Consider the following 16,158-nt stretch of genomic DNA (forward strand, 5'->3'; position numbering starts at 1 on the left):
AACTAAAAATAGTATCAGAATAATTCATGGTAAAAACCTACTTGTAAGTTTGGATTAGTAAACCAAGGTATAATGAAGCCATTTTAGTGAAATGGCTGTTCCTAAAGTATTAACAGTCCTTTTACTATGCATAAGGATATTTTTACATTATTTTAATAAATATTTAAAATCCTATTAATTTCACTGTCAGTGTAAGAATATGGTATTTCAATACAAGTAGAAACAAATATATATGCATAATTAGTTAATTATATATACATATATATACACATATACACATATATTATATAAATATACAATTATATATTATATGTACATATATATATGAAATAGTCTATACTGACTTTTTAGTATAGAGACACATATATGGTGAAAACTTGAGTGCTAGGTTGGTAATAGCAGAGCTGATAATAAATTATTGAATTCACGATACTGTTAACGGATACCAAACAGGGTACAAAGGAAAAGGAGCCAAAAGTGATGCCTAGGACCTTGACCTGATCATCATTTACTAACATTGTTTAAACCAGGATGGGGACATGGTTTTGTGTGTGCACGTCTGTGAATGCATGAGCATATATGCATGTCACTTTCATGTGCATGTACTAGGAAGAGAATGTTAATAGCTGCCTTATTGATGTGATAATTTTGCTATGTTTTTCAGATATTCAAATCCATATCGATAGTAGGTAGTTAAGTGTACAATTCTGGGCTGGGTATGGGGTTTAGGAATTGATCTGTCAATGTGGGATTTTCTAGTATCTATGTTAAATGCCATACAACAGAATGGGATTTCCTAGGTAATGAGTAATGGCAGAATAGAGAAGAAAGTCAGGGACTAGCTCTGGGAAATCCCAATAACTGGAATCAGGAGAATGTGGAAGAACCAGCCGAGAAGGAAATGCGGAGATCAGAGATGTAGAAGGACATCTTGGAGTGTGTGTATCCTGAAAGCCAACTGAAAAATTACTTTAAAGAATTAGAGATTTGGTCAAATGCTGACTAGAGGTTGGATGAGAGGGAGAACTAACAGTAAGACTTGGCCACTTTGAGATCATTAATAATCTTGGCAGAACTAGTTTCAGTGCAGTGGCTTGACTAAAGCCTGATGGGAATGAGCTGAGATTGAAAAAAAAGGACAGGAAGTAAGGCAGATAGCTCAGACAGATTTTCATAAAATATTGCTGTCAGAGATGCACAGAAATGTCTCTCCACCACTGTCCACTCACCAACTGTTTTGAACTTCCTACAGTTCACTGGTCTGTGTGACTGAGTTTTTATGGTTTTGTCATTACTTTGTCACTTAATTTTTATGGTTTTGCACATGCTCTGCATATTCTTCATGAAATGCCTCCCCCCTCCCTTTACTCACTACCTAACTCCTACTCTCCTCAAGAGTGACTTTCTAGGAAATCTCTATCTGCCCTGCAAAGTTCAGAAGAAATGGAAGGTGTCAGCTTCATTGACCTAATCCACCTCTAAAGCATGGTTACTTTGGTCTTTAAAGTTCCATAGCGAACAGCATGGAGACATTCATTCTAACAAATACCATGGCGTCTTTACAATTTGTTATTCCAGTCTTCTTAGTTAGCTTGTAATTTTGATAAATACGTGGACTATGTCCTTCATCTCTTCAGTGCCTGATACAAGCAAATAAATGCTGATTAGGATCATGTACTCAGCAACCAAATCTTCCTATAATTCCAACCAATTAAGTTAGCTAAAGATAAATAAGTGAATGAAAATGAAAACATTTGCACACATAGAACTATCGCAAACACGAGAAAGTAATGTATTCAGATTTACTTTGCCAGGATCATTAGTATTCTGTCTAATACTAGACAGAGAGACAGACAGACAGAAACAGAGAAAAAAAAAGAGACAGAGAGAAGGGTTTAGAAAGAAAGCAGTCTATTTTTTGATATGATCACAATTTTGCGGTGAACCTCAATGCAATTACAGACAAATGAGCTATGTCCTACTTTTCTTCTTCTTCTTCTTCTTCTCTCTCTCTCTCTTTTTTTTTTTTTTTTTTTTTTTTTTGGTTAAATTTGTGCCAGATTCTCCCAGAATGTGAGCTGTTGTGAAGGGATTTCTTAAGTGCTTTGGAAACCTGTATCAATACCACACACCAGTTTGCTTCACTCGGGCACTTCTGTTGTAGAGACCCTGATGCCATTTCTGTGGCCAGAGAAGGCAGTGTAATTGCAGGAAATGCTTACACATCCTCTGAGGAGTGAGGAGAAGCTCTGGTATTTAGATTTTTAGTCTGTTGTTATGTTCTTAGGTCTGACCTTGTCCTTTGCCTTCCGCATTTGCATTTGCTTACCTCGGCTTGAACTGAAAACTGCTTGAGGCTGGAAGCAAAAGAATATTTGGACGAAATATTAGATGGCTACATTTTCCAAAATGATCTCTGGTTTACACAAAAATAGCAGAAAGAAGGAGATGCTTATTTTAAGTGCCTGCTACTTGTTAAGTGCTTTACAAACTTTGATTTCATTACATCAGAACTCTGAAGTGGATATTGGGACTTCTTTTCAAAAACACACTGAAACTGCATAAACACACTGAGTTAACTTAGAGTTAACTGCTAAAAAAAGGTCACCATGTGAAGGAACAAAACCAATGGATTTAAATTCAGGTCTGCCTAGTTTGAAACCTATACTCTCTACATTAAATCAATGTTGCCATTGTTAGTAATTAAATCTCTTTTTAAAAAAAGTTCATTAAAAAATAAAAATAAAATAAGATATTTAAAAATGCCATTTCCTGGGGGTAGGTGTAGGACAGTGGGAGAGGTCATGTCATTTCTTTTCTTTGAGGTCTTCCCCAGTAATACGGAAAATCATGGAAGCAAGGGATTTGAATTAGAATTCCATCTTGTACTGAAAGTTACACAGATTATTTGTTCATAGGTCTACTTATAAACAGTCACACTAAAGAAGGATCAAATTCACTTACTTTGAATCTAAGCACCTCTTTAAATTATTGTGTATTTGTGAGTATATACATACCTGTGTTTTTATATTTAAACCCAATTACTCATGAACTTAAGACTAAGCTAGATTTCTAACTATAAATCTAGTATCTCTTATGTTAAATAACTAACATAGCAAATTTAATATGGATTCCCTCAAATGAGACCAAAAGCTAGAGAAGAAACACCATCACCTCTTTATTTACAAAACATGCATACATACATCTGTAAAGGAAGAGATAGAAACTGTATTAAACAATAATATTTTAAAATGCCTTGAGGTCCTCAAGAGGAAATGTCAACAGAATACATTGTTCTTATGAGAATAATAATGATAAATTAATTTATCATAAACGTAATTAAATCATGTGCCAAGTCAGACAATGTGGAGAAGTAATTACGATTCTAAACTACTAGAACTGTTACCTTCATATCCAAATGTACCTTAAAGAAGTTCAGCAGTTTCTGATAACACAACAGGAAACTCAAAAGAAGAAATATCCCAGAATATATTGGACTAGAATTGCTCTTCCATCCCTTGACAGTTGGCTAATTTTATATATTTTCATAGCTTGCTGAATGATAAAATATAAAATTTGCTTATATTAGTTTACTGGCTATTGAAAAAGTACTTTCATTTTTATTTTTGTACCCCTAATTTCTACCATACAGTAGATGCTCAATAAACATTTATTAAATATTCATTAAATGCATTATAGGAATAGATCTTAATGAGATAAAAATACAAGTTGTTACAAATAGTTCCTGAGAGAAACTGTGAATTATACACTAATGGATTTTAAAACTTTGGACAATTCCCTACTGCCTGCCAAGTGAAGTCAGTGAAAGAAATTCATGCAAGGGGATGTGCTTTAAGGAAGGAACACTGGTTTACAAAATGCAAAATGGATGCCAGGAATGACAGTCTGAGCTCCAACAGAGCACTTAAGAGTCTATTAAAATACTCCGCATGAGATATATTGCAGACCTGAATTAGAATAATGGTGGTAAACTCTGAATGATATTCTTGAGGTAGAATTGGTGGAGTGTGGCCACTGATTAGATATAGTTATGCCACTGACACTGTCTGCGTTTTTGAGCTGGAGGGATTCAGAGGCTGGTAGACCATTAAGAAAAATGTAAGGGAGTAGAAGGGAAGAATAGTTCTGGGGAGATAAGACTCTTTCCATTCTGGACACATAATCTTAATGACTTCTAGGTAATGCATACGCACCTTGGTAATGCATGCTTTTGTCTTCTTAAAATAAGAGTGATGTAATTTTGACTCATTTCCTTTTATTTTATCTGCAGTGAAGACGGAGAATAATTGCTCAGCTTCCATCTTATCCTCTCAAGAAGTGTTTTCAGGTTACTCTCTAATATTCTTTTTGAGATTATAAATTCTAGCTTAACTATCCATCAGGCTTCCATTATCTGGTCCAATCACCACGATCTTCATACTTCAGCTTTATTTAGCTGGAAATATTGGAAGAAAGAAAGGAAGGAAGGAAGATAGAAAGAAAGAGAGAGAGAAAGGAAGGAAGGAAGGAAGGAAGGAAGGAAGGAAGGAAGGAAGGAAGGGACTCTACCTGGAAAAGGTAGACAAAAATATAACCTACTCTCTATGGGAGGGAGAAAATCTTTCTCAAGGTATGGGTTTCTAAGACTTTAGAACATGGAAATTGATGAGGGAGCAGGAGGCTGGCTGAGGACAGAGCAAAAGCTGGCCCCTTACAACCCCCTCTCCACCTGCTCCCCTCCATAATATGTGTAGCATTCCTCAGGCACCCCTGGCTGCCATAAAACGATAAATAGTTAACTTGCAGAGATCACAGTCCTGCAAGGCAGGAGTCTCCCTTGGTTTGCAAATGTCCTTGAGATATACAACAAAGAAGTTACCTTATCAATAGCCCAATTTCCAAAGACACATAACTCAGTTCCTCAAGCCCTAAAGTCACCCTCCCCTCCATAAAAAAACAAAGGAGGCGGAGGTAGAAGGAAAGGTAAATAAAGTTAAATTTCTTCTAAACTTAAATCTCATTAACAAGGACCCTTGATAGCAGGAATGTAACATTCCACCAGGAGACTCCCAATTGTCTTTATGTTAATGCCTCATTAGAGGGAAAGTGGTCTTGGCTTGATAGTAACCAGGCCTTCAATATCCTGATAATCTTCTTTACCCCAATAGCCCTTCTGAACACCCCTTTGTCCTCACCTACCCAACTCCTGTGTATATAACCTGCCATCCCTCACAACCCAGAGCAGCAGCTCTTCCTGCCCACGGGTCCTGTCCCCGTGCTTTAATAAACCACCATTTTGCACCAAAGATGTCTCAAGAATTCTTTCTTGGTCATCAGCTCCGGACCTTAGCCCACCAAATCTCACCTAGGTTCTAGAACTTCATCAGAAATGACACTAACAGACTTCCAACATCAGAGCTAACTCATAAATCTGGGTACTCTTAAGTGGTAGAAACTCACGCCACTCTTCTTGAAAATCCTCACTATATTTGTTTGTTGAGAAGACAGCGCAATATCTCCTAATGGATATCTTTCTACTCAAACCATCTCTTTCTCAGAGAAACCACTATTGACTCCTGACTAACACAAAGCTACCTACTCCATCTGCATAATTCCTCTTTTTCACAGCACGTGCTACAATAGAGGACTTATGGAAATAATTGTATTTATGGATAATTATATATCCATAAAATGATTATTTGATTAAAGTCTGCTTTTCCTGCTTACTATACCTTCATGAGATTATAGCTGTTTTTACCCAGTATTATATTTATAACACTCAGTGTAAGTCCTGACAAATAAAAAATACTTCCAGTCAAGATTCAATGAATGATTGAAAGACAGTGGGAAATTCATGTCAATATGAAAGAGATGTCTGAGTCTAAAGTACCATGATTCCACTCTTTCATTTCATATGAGGAGCCTGATTTATAACCACTTCAGAAAGTTTTGGGATATTCTGTTTTCAGAATCAACTTCTAGAATGAAGAAAATATATATTATTGGAATCTCAGATACATATTACTTCAGTCACAATATGACCTTAGCACAAACACAAAATAAAACAAATGAAGATAAACTCTTAGACAAGAAATCTTATCTGTGTATTAGATCTGCCAGCAAGCTTCACAGGAATATGCAATAAATTGTTGTGTTGATCTACTTATATGCATGAGATAGTTTGTTACAAACATTTATTTTTAGAGATTGTTATTTTCTAACTGCACAATAAATTGCTGCTATTTGCATAATAGAATTGTTTGCTTCTTTGATTTTCTATTCAGATTGGGAATTATTAATATTTAGTCATACTTGAGATGAATTCTTTGTCCCTGACTATGTTAACTGTAAAGTAGAAAGTCCCATTATTCACTATTTCTAGGGTATAGATTGCACAATGTACTCTGGAATTTTTGAGGCTGAAACTTAAGTGAAAAAATCAGTGAAGTGGTCTTGAAAATTTGGGTTGAAAAAAAACACATGTGCTCTTCTTGGCTTCAGTGTGCTTTGTGTGATGTTTGACAAAGTCAACAAATATTCAACGGATGTTCTATGAGGGACCAAGGAGTACAAGTAACCATCAGTTGCAAGAATTTTTATGAGATCAATAGTGTAACTGCCTTACTCAACTTTCTCACTGGTAAATTTACTATTTTATGCTTAAGAAAATGGCAATTTCTAATGAATTCAATTTATTTGAAATTAAGCAATTATTAAGTCCTAATTTTCTAGGTATTGTTTTTAACACAAAACTTTAACTTTAGAAATATAAAGCCTATTATAGTATGACATTTAAGGTGAACTTGAAAATCTCATATTTTGGGTTCTGTGGTTTCAAACCATTTCTTCTTTCTCTATGTATTTCAAATAAACTAACAAATAAACCAAAAAATAAAAAGTGAGGAAGGATTTTGAGTACCCGTTACAATGATATACTGACGATTCTTTCTTTTTTTTTTTTTTTTTAAGATTTATTAATTTATTTGAGAGAGAGACCAAGAGTGAGTACAAGATAGGGAGAGAAGCAGAGAGACAGAACTTTAAGCAGAGCTCCTGCTCAGTGCAGAGACCACCATGGGGTTGGACCTCATGACCCAGGAGATCATGGCCTAAGCTGGAAACAAGAGTAAGACGCTCAAATGAATGAGCCACCCAGGCTCCCCTACAATTCTAAGAGGACATGTAGACTAGATGCACACATTTTTGCGTACTTTGCTTACTGAACATGATAATGGGTGGATTCTGGATTTGAATTAGAATCAGTATAATTACTCTCTCTTCAGTGTACTTTAAATCCTTGAGGACAGGGTTTACTGTTTATCCTTATCCCTATTACCTGATATGATGTCTAGAAGTTCAAAGCCACTCAGTAATGACAGTTGAATGGCTAAAACTGTATCATTAAGAGTTTCCTTTGACTGAACATTCAAAGTGTATATTGTGCTATGCTAGTACATTATCTAGTGCACAGTATCTTATTTTTTTTCTCAGCATAATTTGATGCATTATTTTCTACCTTACATGTAAAAAGTGATTGTTAGAAAAATTACATAATGTAACAAAACCTTGGGCATGAATAGATTGGTGGTATGTTTTGTATTAGAGTATTTTGGTTTGAGTTCCACAATAGCTTTCTCTACTCCATTATCATAATAATAAATAATATATATTTTATGTGGTATGATTTTAAAAGATATTTTGGGAACAACTGGGGTTTAAAGTCAGCTAATCATAGGCTAAATCTGTTTTGTCACCGGTATTTGGATACCCTGGGGGACAGTCACTTAACTTCTGTGAGTATTAGCTTTTCTACCTACAAAATTGAAGATAATTTCTACCTAAGAGACTTTTGTGAAGATTAAGTAAGTTAATTTCCTTAAAATGCCCAGTGCAATGTTTAATACAGAGTATTCCCTGATAAATAGCATTATACATATTTATCACTTCTACTGATATTTTTAAAATGTATGAACAAATGTTAATAAACAAATAAAAATTAAAAGAAGAATAAAAATAACAATAGACTTCTTTGCCATATTTTAAAGTGTACCTAAGACTAAGGACGCTACCATTCTGAGTAAATTAAAAAAATAATAATAAAGTCAAGTTGGCATTTACTTTGGAGGTTTGAAGCATTGTAAGTAAATTATATCCAATAATTTTAAAGTAGGCAGTTCAGTTTATCCATGGACCTAGTTTGACCTTTTTAAAAATTTATTTAATTGGATAAGTATATGACATGCCTACCAAGCTTTCTTAACAAAAGATAAGAAAAGGGTAGTTCACATAGTTGTAGGCAGGAAATGATTAAACGAAATTTATGTGAACAGTCCAAAGGGTGGGAAATGTTTAATGATAATTACCCTGAGAATGGTATGATTATGTAGGAAAAGGCATGGTGTTACACAGGAAGTGTACACAGGAAGTGGCACCATTGCCATTTTTCTGCCCAAAGCCTTAAGTTTAAAAGCCAACCAGGAAGGTATAGTTCATGACCAAAAGATCTGAGTTCAGATATCCCTTCCACCAGCATAGGAAAAGAAAGAACAAAGAAGACTCAGAACACATTAGGGTAAAAATTCAGGAACTATGCAAACAAGGGAATAAAATTTTTCCTGAAAAAAGTAATGGCCAGTAGTTATTTTAGAACTACATAGTTATGGAACCAAAGTCTCCTTAGGAAAAAGATGGTTAAAATACTGAAGATAACATGTATTTGGAGCAATATTAGTGAAGTTGGCCTTTCCTTCATACAAGTCCTGACAAGAATAAAGAATCCTAATGTAAATGAGCAGGGGATACCAGCAGCTCAGGGCAGCAGAAATAAATGAGCCAAATGTGAAAACTGTAGAAGAAACAAGTCAGAGGGGTTCATTTCTTAATATAAAAGTAGTTGATTTTTAGCGACCAATTTTTTAGTGACAAGGGAATTAGAAAACATTATCAGAATCAACTCATGTAGTTTGAATTCTGAATTCAATTATAGGTGTTAGATAACTATAGAGTGTAAAGCATAGATTCTATCTACATTGTTTGGGTCACTGTTAACAGTTTTTTTTTTTTTTTTTTTTTTTTTGGTAGTCATATTCTGAGTTAAAGAACTCCAGATAGTCACAAAGATAAATAATTTATCAAGTATATTAAATCTGGAAAGTTAAATATAAGAACTATCATCCTCACAGGATAATGCTGTATTGGGTTTATTTAATATGATATGATAATGTCTCAGAAGTTATTTATTTAAAGGAGATAGTTTCTTTGGAAATACAGTTTGAGCATAATTAAAATAGCTCTGGAAAATTTCCAAAGTCTTACTTTTCAAAATTATTTGTCAAGCCTATGTTTATTTTCTATTATACTGAAATAACAAGGTCTTTTTATTTTTTCTAAATGAAAAAAAAAATTTCTCCTATGTGATAGTCTTCCTTCACTAAATTTAGAAATTTAGTTTCAACTAAGAAATGGTGCCATTGGGCACTTGGGTGGCTCAGTGGGATAAGCCTCTGCCTTCAGCTCAGGTCATGATCTCAGGGTCCTGGGATCAGGTCCCGCATCTGGCTCTCTGCTCAGCAGGGAGACTGTTTCCCTCTCCCTCTCTCTGACTGCCTCTCTGCCTACCTGTGATATCTGTCAAATAAATAAATAAAATCTTTAAAAAAATGCTGCCATTGGGGCACCTGGGTGGCTCAGTGGGTTGAAGCCTCTGCTTTCAGCTCGGGTCATGATCCCGGGGTCCTGGGATCGAGTCCCGCATCGGGCTCTCTGCTCAGTGGGGAACCTGCTTCCTCCTCTCTCTCTGCCTGCCTCTCTGCCTACTTGTGATCTCTGTCTGTAAAATAAATAAATAAATAATCTTAAAAAAAAATGCTGCCATAAAGCTATGGCAGCATATACCCTGAAGTTTTTCTTCAAGAGAAAATATTGTAGTGATACACACAAAAAAAACAAACAAGAAAAAAAAATCCCTGAAGTTATATTCCTGATAGTATAACAAGGTGATAGCTTATTATCATGGGGTGAAGTTCATTTTCAGGTATTTCATTTGTGCTTTAAAAAAGCATGGCTCTCTCCTGAGCTCCTTGGCATAAATCCACAGAGGAAATAAAAATTTATCTGTATACTTTGTTAGTCAGAAACTCATGACTTTTGCTGTTCAACAGACATCAAAGCAAAGAAAGAGTCAATAAAGCCAAATATCTGGTCAATTCAGTGAAATGACTGAATTCCTATTCCACCATGAATGTCTTCCATTACTTCAACAATACCTAACGAACAACTCCTAAACCAGTACTTGTCCTCACCTCTAAACATCTTAAGGTTCCTGTGCACAATGAGCTCCCCGTCTAGTGGGAAATAAAATAAAGCTCCCCAAAAGGTAATTACAGTACCTCATTAAAAGCATTATAACCAGAAAATCAGAGGATGAAAATGAAATTTAGTTGTGGGGGACATCATTAAAGAATGCATTCTGGGGGCTTTAAAGAAGGATTAGGAAATTGGGAGGAATATTTTAGGACCTAAGAGCTCATAAGTTGTTGATCTCTCCATTCAGAGGGAAAATCAGGACTGAGAAGTGAAGAAATCCCAGTACAATGAAAGTGTGAGTGAAAGAGGATAGGGGCTGAGGTAAAGGAGGGGAGGGTCATATCCATATCAAAGCCCCTGTATAATCAGAGTCCTAATTTCTATTCCTTTCCACAGATGGGAAATGGGAAGCCATCTTGTTTGGACAAGAGCATGCATAGTGATGTTATCTAAGGTCATACTCATTAGAGTAACAGGAAGTATCCATCAATCTGACCATAACCTTTGTTACAGCAGTTCTCTGCTGGTCTTGACAATGCCAAGGAACTCTCACGCAGTTTCTTAACCGCGGTGCACTAGTGATTCAGCCAGGCATGGACTCCCGCTGGAAGTACAGGAAACTGTGAGGCTCTACTCAGAATCACCAAAGCCAGTGTCATCAGGATTACGCAGGGCTCTCATAATGTACGCTATCAGTCCTACCTTTCTAATCCTACTGCCTTCCATTTTCCCACTCCCTCAGTGAGGACCAGTTGCACTCCCTTGCTATTCCTGGGGCAAACTGGCACACTTCGCAATTATTATGTACTTTTGGTTTCTGCCAGCACTTTCTCTTCCTTACCCAGTTTTATTTTCCCTGATAGCATTTTTACCCTTTGACATAGTCTGTCTATTCACCCATCTACTCTTTTTTTTTTTTTTAAAGATTTTATTTATTTATTTGACAGAGAGAGATCACAGTAGACAGAGAGGCAGGCAGAGAGAGAGAGAGGAGGAAGCAGGCTCCCTGCTGAGCAGAGAGCCCGATGCGGGACTCGATCCCAGGACTCTGAGATCATGACCTGAGCCGAAGGCAGCGGCTTAACCCACTGAGCCACGCAGGTGCCCCTCACCCATCTATTCTATGTCTTTCCCATTGCAGTCCCTCATTTCCAGGAAATATAAGCTGAATGGAGACCAGAGAATATATATATATTTTTCCTTCTAAATTTTTGTAGCAAGAGATGGAAGAAGGATGGAAGGAAGGGAGAGACAAAGGAGGGAAAGAGGAGAAAAGGAAGGGAGGGAGAAAGGGAAGGAGAAAGAGACAAGGGAGGAAGGGAAGAAGAAAGGAATGGAAAAATAGCAGGAATTTGTTTGTGTTTACTGTAAGGAATTCTGTATAATGTACTTAGTTTGGTCATGAACTAGCAAAGTTGTTTTCACTGTTAATATGTTTGTCTCGAGTATGAAAGAATTGAAGATAATCATATGCCATTAATAGTCTTTACCATATGTCATTAATAATCTGTACAGTCTGTGAGATCTCTGCTATTTATATCCACCTCCCTTTATGGAAACTGCAGGCTTCTATTAATCAGGGGTAATTCTTCTGTTATCTTTGCAATGAGAAAATCCAGATTATTAAACAAAGAATTATTTGTTTAATTTAATTAGGGCTGTGATTTAAAAACACACACACAGTGAATCTAGGTGCAAAATGTTGTTCTCTGTTTATACTACAGTAAACAACTCAACTATGGTAACATGTAGAACTAAACAGCTACAGTTTATTAACTAATACTTCCAAGGCAATATGTTAGCTATCATACATAAGTTACTGTATTCCTTCCTCAAAATAAATTCTAAATTCAAGAATATCTTCCTTTTACAGATAAACAAATGGAAGTTTAGAGGAAAGAAAGTAAACTTAACAAGGCATATAAGTAGCAAAACTGAAATTTGAATCTAAGTCCATATATTTCCAAAGCCTATATTTTTCTCAAAGTACAAATACTTGATCTTATTCTGTTTTGTCATTGTAGGTGTGAGTAAAGCAGTTATTGCTGAAATAATCCAATAAACATTCACCGAGTGCTATTATATATGCCTGCCTGCATTTCTTTCTCTTTCCTCTTTTCTTTTTTCTTTCCTTTCTTCCTCCCTTCCTCCCTCTTTCTTTTCTTTTTTTTTCTTCCCTTGCCTTTTTTCCCTGTTTTTTTCTTTCTCTTTCTCTCTCTTTTCTTCCTTCCATCCTTCCTTCCTTCCTATCTATCCATCCATTTTTTGCCACCCTTTTTAAGCTGTCTTACTTCTTTTTCACAACAAAGATTTATTCAACATAGTAAGATAGAATTAAAAAGTGAGAAAAATACACCAGAAGAGGATTAAATGTAACTAACAAAGATGGAGCTAGAATGAGGTTACTATTATTACAGGACATAGAATCTGATAAACTCACTCAAAGCTCATCAGAAATTAATCTCTAAATCAGTTCTGATAGTCACATCATTGAGATAATACGGATGAGCTCTATTTACAGTTGCTAATATGGAAAAGAACAAAAGTAAAACAAAACCGCATTTTGGGTATCAAGAATTATTTCCAATAATGAGAACTGAAAATTCTCCTTCACAAATAGCCATTAGCAACCACACAAACAGGTCTCAATGAATGAATTGCTGAAATCATAAGCAGCACCCACTAGAACACATTTACTCATGAAGTGTTTGGTGATTGAAATTAGTGCTGGCCATGATACTCAACAGATTTAATTTCCAGATACATTTCAGGACCTGAAAAAACACTTCTATCACCAGTCAAGCAGTGTGCAAAGTACTGAGGATATAGGTCTGGATGTTATCTTGTACGTTTCACAACCAAATGGAAGAGAAAGACATAATGCAGTACAAAAGATATAGGATATAATGGTAACAAATGAAAAATAACACATCAGAACTGGATTAAAAATAACACAAAGATTACATTGATGCCATATTCTCTGTCAAAATGAACTGGATTTCCCTTCTGTAACAAACACTCCTCTCCCCAAACCTCTAGTTTGTAATGTAACAGAACACTATTTCTCACTCGGGTTCTATGTCTAATGGAATGTGATGGGGGTACTGCTTCCTGTGTGTAGTGAATAAACTGTAGACGCTAAAGTGACCCCCACAGTTCCAATCTCCTGGTGTTCATACTTTTTGTGATACTCTTCTCTTGAGGAGATGAGAACTGTGATACTTGCTTAAACAACAGAATGTGTAAAAGGTGACACTATATTATTCCCATTGTTATGCTCTATTATAAAAAAGACCCCACATTCCTTACAGATGGCTTTTTAGAGACTCTCTTTTTTGGTTTGATGAAATAAATGTCGATGTTGGGAAAGCACACAAGGAAATGTGGAGACCCTCTAGGAACTGCTGGTGGACTCAAGAAACTACAGGCTGACTCTAGGAACCATAAGTAGACGGCTTCTAGTCAATAACCAGGAAGAAGCCTGGACTTTCATTTTCAGAGCTGCAAAGGAAATGAACTCTGTCAACAAGCTAAATGACCTTGGAAATGGATTTTTCCCACTGATGCCTCCACACAGGAATGCAGGACAGCTGAAACTTCAACTGCAGACTACTGAGATCGTAAACAAAGAACTCAGTTAAGCTAAATCTGGACCCCTGATCCACAAAAAAAGGGAGATAATATATATGTGTTGTTTTCAACCAGTAAGTATGTGATGACTTATCAGCATTGAAAACTTCATATCAATATGTGCCTTCTCTATCCTGCAAAAGAAGAGATCTATAGTATTTCATGTCACTGATTCCTGATTCTTCCACTCAGAGGCAACACACATTGCTTCAGCTCACAGCTTAATATCAGACAGCCAGGTGGTCATGTATGCTAGCAAACGGATTAGGAAGTATAATCTTGCCATATACCTCAAAGAGGAAAGGCACTAGAATGTATTTCTTTTTTTTTATTATTCTTTTTTAAAAATTTTATTTATTTATTTATTTATTTAGCAGAGAGTGAGAGAGAGCACAAGCAGGCAGAGAGGCAGGCAGAGGCAGAGAGAGAAGCAGGCTCCCCACTGAGCAAGGAGCCCGATGCGGGCTCGATCCCAGGACCCTGAGATCATGACCTGAGCTGAAGGCAGTGGCTTAACCCACTGAGCCACCCAGGCGCCCCTAGAATATATTTCTAAGTAGCACCAATAGCACCCAGAACTTTTTATATTGTGTAATTTTCTATTAGACAGGACATAAGCTGTGATAGAAATAAAATATCTTCAATTAAAATAACAGAGGGGGAAATTACTAGTGATAAATCAGAGCTTTACTAATAGTCACACTTCTTCACTAAGTCTGTGATTAAAATTCTCCCCAGAATATCTGCAATCAATAAACATTCCCCTATCAGGAAAGCATCATCAAAAATAAATATTTGTTAATCACAGTAAACACTTTTACAAATAAGTATTTTACAGATAAATGGTAGGATAATACTACTCATTAGAATTCATTATTATATTTTCCCATTATCTCCACAAACACATCAAACATGTTTTAAAAAGCAGTGCCACGCACAGATATTCATTTTTTTATCACCATATATCCAAAGATATCATATAATAAATCTTCTCAGCAAAACAAAGAAAATGACTCTTTCATAAAATAAATCAATTTTTGGTTCCTTAGTACCAGACAATTTGACCTTCCACTTCAGTATTTATTTTTTTACCTTTCAGAAAATAGTTCCAATCTAGCAAGTACACAGACCTTATGTTTAGTTTATCTCACTGAACCCATACAGATATTCTGACCTTGATTCTCAATTCTGCCCCAAGAAAGTTAAAGTGACATAATCATTTATACTCAAAAGAGTAGGACCACCTATCTCATGCTCATTTGAACTCAAGAACAGATTCGAAACATCTTAATCAAGGTTTAGAGTTTTAAAGTCTTTCATTCCCAAGATCAAGATAGTAAAACTGGTGTAAAAATGTCCGCCATGACAGAACTCAAGGAAAGGTAGGTAGATTGAGAATAGTTTGATGTCTACTTTCATTCTTTTCAGTTGGGGAAAAAAATTACCATCTTATAGAGTTATCTGTACTTGTCCCTGAATGTTCAAGGATGAATTTGATATAACCTCTACTGTCATGAAATTCACAGCCCACAGGGAGGAAAAAAGTTTCACATGATGCTATAATTCTATGTTTGTATATGTAAATATGGTGACTGAGAGAGTAATCACCTAATAAAACCCCCCAAAATACGGCACTCAAGATGGAAGGTTGATCATGGAATACTTCCTAAAGAATCTCAAAGTAATAAATAAAATAATAGTGTATTTTAGAACTAGTATTTTAAGTGGTTACTATTTTCAAGTCAAAACTTTACATGAGTTTATAGTTATTATTACCATAACAATCTTATTAATTACCAGCATACCACTGAGGATCTTAAGGCTCAATGAGAGAGATCCTATAAGCTAGTCAAGATCCTATGGCTAAGAAGGAGGGAAATGGATTTTCAGAAGGTGAGACTCTCATTACTCAACTAGCCTACCTCCAAAAGGGTGAATGAGAATCCTCAAGGGACAGTACAGAATTATCCAGCAAAAAGGTGGGAAGAGGTAGCAAATACGATGATAAGAGCTATTTAGAATGGTCAGTGATTAGACTAAATTAAGGATGTTGAAATATGGTGTAGGCAAAGCTGAGCTCATTCATGGTTTCATAATGGCATGGGATGTGAAGCAGCCTTTTTATTAGGAGACTACAGATAGAGCGTGCTGAATCGTGAAGCTAGGATAAGAGAAACATTGACTGAAGCAAGGACCTGAAATTCAGAGGAAGGAAATATATGT

This window comes from Mustela nivalis, assembly GCF_964662115.1.
Source record: "Mustela nivalis genome assembly, chromosome: 18".
Taxonomy (NCBI): Eukaryota; Metazoa; Chordata; class Mammalia; order Carnivora; family Mustelidae; genus Mustela; species Mustela nivalis.